This window comes from Procambarus clarkii, chromosome 72, assembly GCF_040958095.1.
Source record: "Procambarus clarkii isolate CNS0578487 chromosome 72, FALCON_Pclarkii_2.0, whole genome shotgun sequence".
In the NCBI taxonomy this organism is placed as follows: domain Eukaryota; kingdom Metazoa; phylum Arthropoda; class Malacostraca; order Decapoda; family Cambaridae; genus Procambarus; species Procambarus clarkii.
Window position 1 is genome coordinate 11,239,803 of NC_091221.1, and position 11,492 is coordinate 11,251,294.

Sequence of the window (11,492 nt, forward strand, 5' to 3'; positions counted from 1 at the left end):
TGCTTGACCCGCTCCTGTGCCAGGTAAGTACACTTCGGGGTCACCATAGCTCGTGCTGCTTGACCCGCTCCTATGCCAGATAAGTACACTTCGAGCTCACCATAGCTTGTGCTGCTTGACCCGCTCCTGTGCCAGGTAAGTACACTTCGGGGTCACCATAGCCCGTGCTGCTTGACCCGACTAATTAATTTATCTCTCTGCGGCAGTGAGCAAAACCTCTTCAGCCATGATTCAACGTCTTTATATTAAACCTCTTGCCGGCTTCAGCGTCATCATCATCGCTCACCTCGCCCCTCCAGGAAGGCGCTGCTGTCAGCGTCACCTCACTGGCGACGCTGACAGCAGCCCAGAAGAGCGCCTCACCCAGCCCGAACAGATAAGACGTCTTGCAACAATACTCGTCTACTTGCTTTTGCGTCATTTTATGATTAAATGCGTCACGTTGCGTCACTTTGTACCCTAATGACCCTGTGCTCCGAAGACCTATATGCCCAGTGAGCCTCCATGCAAATATTCACCCCGAAAGGTCCTGGGTTCGATTCCCTTGCAAGACGAGACGTTTTGGCTCGTTTCCTTACATCTGATGCCTATGATTACCTACCAGTAAATACGTACCCAGGAGTTAGGAAACTATTGTGGGTTGCATCATGGGGTAGATTAATATCTTGCCAACAGGGACCTCGATAAACCGAACCAGAATCAACGGCTTGTTCATAACAACTTACACAAATCGTCCCAATTCTGACTGAATTGAACAGGTGCACAAATGTTAAAGACTTGCAGTTTTAGACTGAAGAGCCCTAAGGAGCCCATTGGGTCTGGATTCAACGTATTCAGAATCCTAAGCTTAGGTATAAGGGTTCTTTACGGCCACTTATATGTCCCTCTTGATAGTATGAAATGCAGTTTGGCTGCCCGCGTGTGGTGCGCGAGCAGCGTGACGTCACTGGGGCTCAAACCCCAGCGCGCGAACACCAGCAGTGAAACGTCGGTGACGTTGACAGGAGTGATGAACGCACGACGCACCTGACTACACTCCACCACTGCGTCACCTGCCTCCATTACCCACTGTCACCACCTCAGGAACCACACTGACAGTTCAACCAAGGATCAGTCGGGCTGGCCGCAGTCTCTCTAGCTGTCTTTACGTCAAGTACCAACAAATAAATAAACATCAGACATCGAACAAACAATAAACATCAAACAATAAACATTAAACAATTAACATGAAACAAACAATAAACAATAAACAGTGTCCTTGCAGTTGCGCAGAAAGTCAAACCATATTAGAAAGTCTTCATAATGAAGGTTAAGGTTGGGTTTACACACACTTCAGTGTCAGAGTAGTTGACAAATGGAATGCATTAGACAGTGATGTGGTGGAGGCTGACTCCATACACAGTTTCAAGTGTAGATATGATAGAGCCCAGTAGGCTCAGGAACCTGTACACCAGTTGATTGACAGTTTAGAGGCGGGACCAATGAGACAGAGCTCAACCCCCGCAAGCACAACTAGATGAATACAACTAAGTGAGTACACACACACACTATATAAAATCCTTCACAGAAGGAAAGTGAGAGCTGCGACCATTCACACTGATGGTGGTGAGGAGCCCTCTGGCAACACTGTGGTGGTGGCGAGGGCCCCCAGCAATACTGGTGGTGGCGAGGGCCCCCAGCAATACTGGTGGTGGCGAGGGCCCCCAGCAATACTGGTGGTGGCGAGGGCCCCAGCAATACTGGTGGTGGCGAGGGCCCCCAGCAATACTGGTGGTGGCGAGGGCCCCCAGCAATACTGGTGGTGGCGAGGGCCCTCCGCCAACACTGGTGGTGGTGAGGGGAGCCCCGGCAAAAGTGTGATGGTGGCGAGGGGACCCAGGCAACAGTGTGGTGGTGGCAAGAGCCCCCTGCAACACTGTGGTGGTAGCGAGGGGGGCCCCAGCAACACTGTGGTGGTGGCGAGGGGCCCCCCCGGCAATACTGTGGTCATGGCGAGGGGGCCCAGGCAACAGTGTAGCCCAGCTTCCCCGCCTCGCCCTCCTCACCTTCACCAAGGACACGCCAGCACAACCCCGCACATCTACATACGCCGCCACCAAACATGCGCGGCGCGTCCTGCCTTATATGCGGCAGTGATCGACGCACACCACCCGCGGATCCTCATGTTTATCAATGAAGGACCTGTATGGTGATCCTCTGCGCACCTTCCTTACAAAGTGTGCCGCACTCGCCTCACCAGGAATTGGAGAATCGTCTCATGTTATGAAAGCTAACCCAACCTAAGAATGATAGGATGAATGCAGTCTTATGGAATGCTCTGCTATATACATATATACATATAGGTCTGTGGGTTAGTCTGTAATTCAGCTACAGGATCATTCGGTGATGGGCTACTTCACTGCAGGTTCATAGGGTGCTGGGCTACTTGGCTACGGGTTCATAGGGTGCTGGGCTACTTGGCTACGGGTTCATAGGGTGCTGGGCTACTTGGCTACGGGTTCATAGGGTGCTGGGCTACTTTGCTACGGGTTCATAGGGTGCTGCGCTACTTGGCTACGGGTTCATAGGGTGCTGGGCTACTTGGCTACGGGTTCATAGGGTGCTGGGCTACTTGGCTACGGGTTCATAGGGTGCTGGGCTACTTGGCTACGGGTTCATAGGGTGCTGGGCTACTTGGCTACGGGTTCATAGGGTGCTGGGCTACTTGGCTACGGGTTCATAGGGTGCTGGGCTACAGGTTCATAGGGTGCTGGGCTACTTGGCTACGGGTTCATAGGGTGCTGGGCTACTTGGCTACGGGTTCATAGGGTGCTGGGCTACAGGTTCATAGGGTACTGGGCTACAGGTTCATAGGGTGATGGGCTACAGGTTCATAGGGTGATGGGCTACTTGGCTCTGGGTTCATAGGGTGATGGGCTACTTGGCTCTGGGTTCATAGGGTGATGGGCTACTTGGCTCTGGGTTCATAGGGTGATGGGCTACTTGGCTCTGGGTTCATAGGGTGATGGGCTACTTGGCTCTGGGTTCATAGGGTGATGGGCTACTTGGCTCTGGGTTCATAGGGTGATGGGCTACTTGGCTCTGGGTTCATAGGGTGATGGGCTACTTGGCTCTGGGTTCATAGGGTGCTGGGCTACTTGGCTACGGGTTTATAGGGTGCTGCACTACTTGTATAATGACAAAGGCCCATATGGGGTACTGGGTTATACGTGGACACAGTACAAATAGTATAGAAATGCATTTCTCGTACAAACTGAATTACAGAATCCTGTATCCCAGTAGTCCAGCACATTATAAATGATTATAAACATACTTATACATACAGCTTTAGATAGGCCAACATATATATTAAAATAATGTTACAGAAGTCAGAACAGTAAGAAACAGAAAATAATTATAAATTTAGTAATAGTGACTACAGCATTATCATCTTTAATGTCTCCAAACAGCGCTTTACAATATTTGGAGCTCAAGGGAATTATTTTAGTTAAGCGTGTCAAGCACTTCGTTTTCTGTATTACTCTGCAACAGTGTTAGAGAATGGGTCCCATGGGGGACCTGTTCTATTTTCATTTTGTATAATAATAATAATTTATTCGTATACAAAAAATATCACGTTACAGTGGTTACTTAGTAGGTTCAGCAATTGTACATTATATAAAGTCCCTAATTACGCATGGCGTTCCCGCATATCAAACATTATCAACACATTAGATAATGTGCCCAAAACGCTTTTATTATTATTAACATCTTTATTGACAAAATTAATTACAATTTTGCCTAATCTGAGGATTTTGATAGGTCTCATTAAAGTGAGGATAATGCTAGTATTCACTGTCACGCAGGACAGAGGGTCATACATATAAGACAATAGGTCTAAACTGTAGGCTGAAGCACGCTGTGCGTACTAGAGGCTTTACAAGAATGTAAACACATCATGCTATGTACTCTCATAAACCCAATGTAACTACTTGTGTATATAAATAAATAAATTTGTATCAACACTATATTTGTGGATGCTCTGATATCAATGTTTTTAGACCAAATAGCATGAGAAACTCTGATCTGTGTAACTACATCATGCGGGCTCGGAGACTAGGCTACTGCCCACACCTGGAAAAGATCATCAAGGCAAATAGGGGGGAAGACCTTCGACAAGCCGCCGGCCCAGCACTACACAAGGTGTGAGCTCACCGTGTACCCGCTGTGGTCAGCTGTGCCGGGAGTATCGTGAGAAACGACACCTTCCCACACTTCAGATTCAGATTCAGATTCAGATGTTTATTCAGGTAAGGTATATACATACAAGTGATGTTACATTAATGGATTGATATATAGATAGAGCTAGTACATACAATGCCTAAAGCCACTATTACGCAATGCGTTTCGGGCAAGAAAAACATTAATATCAAGAACTTAATACTAATTGAGCATAAAGAATAAAAGATGTTGAGAACAAATACAAATAAAGATAAAAAAAAAGGGGGAACATGACTGAAAAAGCAGCACAAATACAATAGGTTGACAAACAGTGTTGATTAAAAAAAAAAAAAAGAAAAAAAAAAGAAAATAAAAAGAAAATAACAGACATGGGTTGACAATAGAGGAGTGAGGTAGATTACAGGGAATTTATTAGGTAGTGTTTAGTTTTTATCTTAAACTGGTTGAGAGAGGGACAGTCTTTAACATGGTTGGGAAGGTCATTCCACATTCTGGGCCCCTTGATTTGCAGAGCATTTCTAGTTTGATTAAGACGTACTCTAGGAATATCAAAACTGTATTTATTTCTGGTGTGGTGCTCATGGGTTCTGTTACAACCTTCTATGAAGCTTTTAAGATCAGGATTGGCATTATAGTTTAGCGTTTTATATATGTATAATACACATGAGAGAATGTGCAGTGACTTAATATCTAACATATTAAGAGATTTGAGTAGGGGTACCGAGTGATGTCTGGGGCCAGAGTTGGATATTGTTCTAATAGCGGCTTTGTGTTGGGTAATTAGAGGAACTTCCTTCCGCTCTTGTAGTGTTGCACCGAGCACTCCAGCAGCCGTCACTGTCTACCCTTGTTTCTCACACCCTCCCTCATAGTGCTCCTGCTGCTGGTAATAGTGGTACTGCTGCTGCTGGTAATAGTGGTACTGCTGCTGCTGGTAATAGTGGTACTGCTGCTGGTAATAGTGGTACTGCTGCTGCTGGTAATAGTGGTACTGCTGCTGCTGGTAATAGTGGTACTGCTGCTGGTAATAGTGGTACTGCTGCTGCTGGTAATAGTGGTACTGCTGCTGGTAATAGTGGTACTGCTGCTGCTGGTAATAGTGGTACTGCTGCTGGTAATAGTGGTACTGCTGCTGCTGGTAATAGTGGTACTGCTGCTGCTGGTAAAAGTGGTACTGCTACTGCTGGTAATAGTGGTACTACTGCTGCTGGTAATAGTGGTACTGCTGCTGGTAATAGTGGTACTGCTGCTGCTGGTAATAGTGGTACTGCTGCTGCTGGTAAAAGTGGTACTGCTGCTGCTGGTAATAGTGGTACTACTGCTGCTGGTAATAGTGGTACTGCTGCTGCTGGTAATAGTGGTACTGCTGCTGCTGGTAATAGTGGTACTGCTGCTGCTGGTAATAGTGGTACTGCTGCTTCTGTTGTTTTACTGCTAAAATCCCATCCTTACCCTGTCCCCCCCCCATCCACACCCTATCCAGACCCTACCTTGCCCTCTCCTCCCCAGCTCCCTACCATCCTCACCTCCCCCGCTAACACTCACCAGCTTATGGTGACCTCCATCTGAACTAAGCAAATAACTTAAGGTCCGTGTTAAAGCCTTACATAAACACACAAAAGATGTGAAAAGCTGTAGCAATCTTTGGTGTTGACCTGGGGAGTAACAAGGCTCACTGAGCTACGAGCTTCCTCTAGCCTGCTGGTGATTCATCAATGTCAACATACCAGCTTGTTGATGTTCCTGTCTGAGCAGCCCAACCTACTTGCCTCAGCCCTCGCTCTCTGTGTTTACTATTTGTATTTAGTATTTCTGTCTGCAGAATCGTGCTATTAGCTTTTGGGCCCCACCTTTCTAACCAATATATTTTTTCTCTAATATATATATCACTATAACTATTTATCTCTAACACACACACAACCGCCAGGAAGCAGCCCGTAACAGCTGTCTAACTCCCAGGTATCTATTTATCGTTAGGGTAACAGGGGACACCAGGGTGAAAGAAGTTCAGCTCATTTGTTTCTGCCTCCGCTGGGAATCGAACCTTGGTCATTAGGACTACGACCCCCAGGCGCTATCCACTCAGCCGCGAGCCCCCCCCCCCCCACACACGTGTGTGTGTGTGTGTGTACTCACCTAGTTGTGCTTGCGGGGGTTGAGCTCTGGCTCTTTGGTCCCGCCTCTCAACTGTTAACCAACTGGTGTACAGATTCCTGAGCCTACTGGGCTCTATCATATCTACATTTGAAACTGTGTATGGAGTCAGCCTCCACCAGCCTAATGCATTCCATTTGTCAACTACTCTGACACTGAAAAAAGTTCTTTCTAACGCCTCTGTGGCTCATTTGGGTACTCATCTGTGTGTGGGGGGGGGGGGCAGGGGGAGCAGGCGAGGGGTGCCGGGGGTGGACAGGGGGAGGGTGTGCCTGTGTGTGTGCGCGCGCGCGCAGTTATCTGTGCATGAGGGAAGAGAAATCTATTTGTATGGCCTCAGCTCCAAGCTATCGGGTACCTGGTGTATGGTGAGGGTGTGTGTGGACGGTGGGTGGGGTGGGTGGGTGTGTGTGGGCGGTGGGTGTGGGCGGTTGGAGGGTGTGTGTGGGGGCGTTGGAAGCTAAGGGTTGGGTGAGTTGTGGGAGGGGTTGGTAGTCCACAAGAGGAGTAGAGGCGCGTGTGGTCGCCCAGCTGCCATTACAGCTACGGTGGTACAACAACTGGACTATACTGTACCATCACTATGATGTGGGCTGGACTGCTGGCCATACTGACTGTTTCAGCGGCCACATCTAATTTTAATTTTTCTGGACGGGGGGGGGGGGGGGTGTCATGGGATGAAGAGGTACAGGTAAAGGAAAGTTTAGAATTGGTAAATACAGTGAGAGTTATGAAAACAGGCGGACTGTCCGTCTTGCTGACACGATGTGTGGGTGTTGGCAGCTAAGCTACGCTTGTTCTCTCTTGTCGGGGAGCTGTGAGTGTGTGAGATTCTTCACGTGTATTTTAGCATGTACGGATGTCTATAATTGAATACTGTGTAGCATTCATATACACACACACCGATGCTTCCACACATGTTTTGATGTTCTCTTTGACCATCTTTATTACTATTATTGTTGTTATTTTTATTATTATTTTTTATAAGAGGGGGGGGAGGTGCTTCTGTAAAGACTCAAGAAACAGAACCTTTTGCACTGCCACTTAACCGACCAGTAAGGTAATCAGTCGTTCCACTTCCCAGGACTTTTCAACAGCCTTTTTGCACTTAAAGTTCAGCTGACACTAAAACTGACTTGAGAATTATCCCCGACCTGCTATGAAACATAATGTATCAACTGTCAACCTGTCGTAACCACTGCGGAGAGGAGAGGGTAGAAGCTGCAGAGAGGTCGACCTCCAGCGGAGGGCGAGGTAGGGGCTGGAGGCCCATACCTGGCCTCCAGAGAGGTATGGAGGTCGGAGAGAGGGAGATAGTGGAGGCCACCTGACTGTTTACTGGCTACGCCGGTCAGAAACATAAGGCTCTCGTCCTGTGGGACCTGAGAGTCTGGGGACATGGTGGAGAACAGAGGAGAGAGAAAGGAAATAATGAGAAAGAATAAGAATAGAAGAATAACACATAAATGTCCCCAGGAGTTAGAAGCAAGTCACGAGGGAGTGAGCGCGCCTGGTAACAAATATAATATAAGAATTGCAATGTTTACACCAGAGTGAGGACGCCAAGCGGGCCACTACTGCAGGAAGTCAGAGATGCGTGTGAGACGTGCAACACTGAGGACGCCAAGCGGGCCACTACTGCAGGAACAGTCAGAGATGCGTGTGAGACGTGCAACACTGAGGACGCCAAGCGGGCCACTACTGCAGGAACAGTCAGAGATGCATGTGAGACGTGCAACACTGCACATCCTGATGCACGACGCGCCAACACTCACACTCTACTCGGCCGCACCTGCTTTATTTTCGTCCTAGAGGCGGGTGGCAGAGTGACCGCACTCGTAGTCCGATGGCAAGCTACGACCGTAGAGTTATGCACTCACTGAAGCACTTTGCAATTTCTTTATTCACTCTCGTATTCTTGAAGATATCTTCACAATGTACCCAAAATTTGCCAGTGCAGGCTACTAAACATCTGGCCCTGTATGACTAACCATCCTGCGAGATGGGGACTTTTATTACCACTGCTGCCTTATTCACTCTTGTGTTGATGATATCCTCAAAATGCACCCAGAGTCTGCCAGTGCAGACTGCCCATCACATGCCTCTGTATGACTAACCATCCTGTGTGATGGAGATTTTTTAGCATCACCTAGTTAGCTTTTTTGACACACTGTACTCCACTTCATATAGTCTAGGGTAGCTGCACTAATGCAGATGTACCTCATTTATTAATTAAAAAAAATAGTTCTGGGACTAGCCTAGTGGCATACCTCTGAATTTTTTCTAGCTTCTTCTTATGCTTGACAAGGTACGGGCTCCATGCTGGGTCCGCATACCCCAGGATTGGCCTTACTTATGTGGTATACAAGGTTCTGAATGATTCCTTACACAAATGATTACACTGAATGATTCCGAGCGCGCGCGCGCGCGCGCGTGTGTGTGTGTGTGTGTGTGTGTGTGTGTAAAGGACGCGCGTCATGCCCTATGAATAGTTGGTGTGGCTGCCACCTGTCGCCAGGGGCATCAGTCACGCTGAGTGACCTTCCGACATGCCCGTGTTGTGGGGCGTGGTAGTGACATAACTGTAGTGATGACGTGGTGTTCTCCCGTGTGAGGTTTGTGTCCACGGCTCGTAGGTCAACCCCCGCGGGCAGGTGTGTGTCCAGGTGTGTGCCCAGGTGTGTCTCCTCGCTCCCATCTTCACAGACAAGGGTCACTCTGCCAGGCTTCCTGCCCACAAACGTTACTTCTCGAGCTAAGCTTGTGGCCAACCATTGTGTTGTCTCCTATTTAATATTGAGCTTTATGAGAATAGGACTCCATACCGGCGATGCATATTCCAGTAATGGTCTCACGTAGGTACACATTACTTCAAGAAAGTTTATGTCTAGGACGTTCTAGATTTTTTTATGGGATATACATGACGTTACATGGTGCCTTACTACTGACTGAGAATGGAAGATGGGGTCCCAAGCTTCGTGTGGTGGTCTGTGGTTCCCTCTCACCTTTGTCAGTGTCGGTGGTGTGTGTGTCTTTGTGAGCCCTGGCGGCACCTCACACACACACACACACACACACGTTAGGTGAGTACACACACGTACGTGCACGCGCGCACACACACGTACGTGCACGCGCGCACACACACGTACGTGCACGCGCGCACACACACACACGTACGTACACGCGCACACACACACACGTACGTGCACGCGCGCACACACACGTACGTGCACGCGCGCACACACACGCGTGTATGTGCGAGGGCGTGTGCTTATTTGCGTCCACACTTATGTGGTCATGTGCTGGGCGGCTCCTTCCACAAGTTGTAAAGGATTCAAAATTCGTGCGTATATTTGATCCCTAAACATTCGTTCGTTCCGCCTTCCTTATCGCCAGCTTTCTGCACATGCATAAACCTGGCGAGCACCACACACCTCCTCGCGTGCACCGCACCTTTCACACAACTGATATGCAAATGAGCCCGGCAGAAAGAGGCTCTGTGTGTTTGTAACCTCGCTCCATTCACTCTGGCGTGGTTGGGGTGCCAGGGTGTGTTTGTAACCTCGCTCCATTCACTCTAGCGTGGTTGGGGTGCCAGGGTAACCCTGGCACCCCAACCACGTAACCTTACCAACCACGTAACCTTTGTAACCTTACTACATTCATCCAGGCATTAACTCCCACCTATCTTACCCCATGTTTCACTGCCCCACCCCCTTCAACCCTCACCCTTCAATCCTCAACCCTCACCCCTCACCCTTTCAACCTTCACGTGTGTATTTAACAAAAAGTGTACATCCTGTATTTATTCTTTACCTGAAGATGTTCCAGAGAGGAACGATACGTTGTAGAAAATATCTCCTTCAATAATTACACGAGTTACTTGCTATCAAGCAGTCTCTTCACCATGAATTTTGGTAACTTGAATGTTCTTTTTAATACTAATACTAAGAAAATAGTTAAGAGGCATATATATATATATATATATATATATATATATATATATATATATATATATATATATATATATATATATATATATATATATATATATATATATATATATACACAACTACAACTAGCGTGGATTGACTACAATATCGTGGATTGAACATTTTATTCACTTGGGCATTAGGAGCCTCGAACAACCGACCCCAAGCATGGGGAAGCGGTCGCTCTACCGACCGAGCTACAATAAGAGAGGACAACAACCCGTGCTCCTAATAGCCCGTCGCATTTTGACGTACACTACCTAAGGCCAAACAATGTCATACTAGAAAATGGGAGCGGCTGGCGAAATTGACATACTGTCCCGTTTTCTGGTTTGGGTCCTCTGGTAGGTTAGGATAAGGGCACGTTAGTACGACAGTTTCTTGACGTTGGGGAAACCACAGGAGGACGGACTGCCAGAGACATACACATGGTATATCTCTGAGACCAAAGTTGTTTCACTGAAATTATTTAATAGCAATGTTGAATTTACGATGTGCGGTTTAATAAAGGATATTATTAACATATAAGTGAGCGGTTACACTGTGCGGCTGTAGCTACACCAGCCCCATGCAACACTTGTGATCAGAACATTGGTAACACTTGCAGAGATTTGGAACACAGTTGCCAACGCCGTCACCTCTTGAACACGTATGTACACATTAGAGATTTCGATCATTGATTAGAACATTGTTAGAAATACAGCCTCTAGCGAATTATTCGTGGAGAAAAACGTTAATGAATTAAGTTTAATAAGCTTTTATGAAAATAATTGAAATATTACTGGTGGACAGCCTCCATTCCAATCAGGAATGATTGGAAAGGTGAAATGGATTGTGTTATTGTGAATTTTGTACATGATCTTTTTTTTTTGCCAAACGATTTGAAAGGTTTAAATAATTTATTTTTATTTGGATATTTATTAAGCCAACAGGTCGTGGTTAGCTAAAAACACGTCACTCTGCGCCACCAGACGTCACTCTTCACCGTTATATATTAATATTAGTGAAGTTAAATGAAAGAATGATAGCGGTAGTGAAGGTTAATGAAGCTGTTAGCGGACAGAATGAGACATGGAACTTACCCTTAGTTGTGGGGTTGAGTGGATGGGCTGTGGGGGGGATGAA

General features: G+C 47.1%; 1 protein-coding gene across 2 annotated transcripts in view; it reads right to left on the reverse strand.

Moving 5' to 3' along the window:
* The window catches only part of LOC123773724 (uncharacterized), a 106,885-nt gene that overhangs the window by 67,681 nt on the left and 27,712 nt on the right, over positions 1–11,492 (reverse strand). The window lies entirely within an intron of this gene.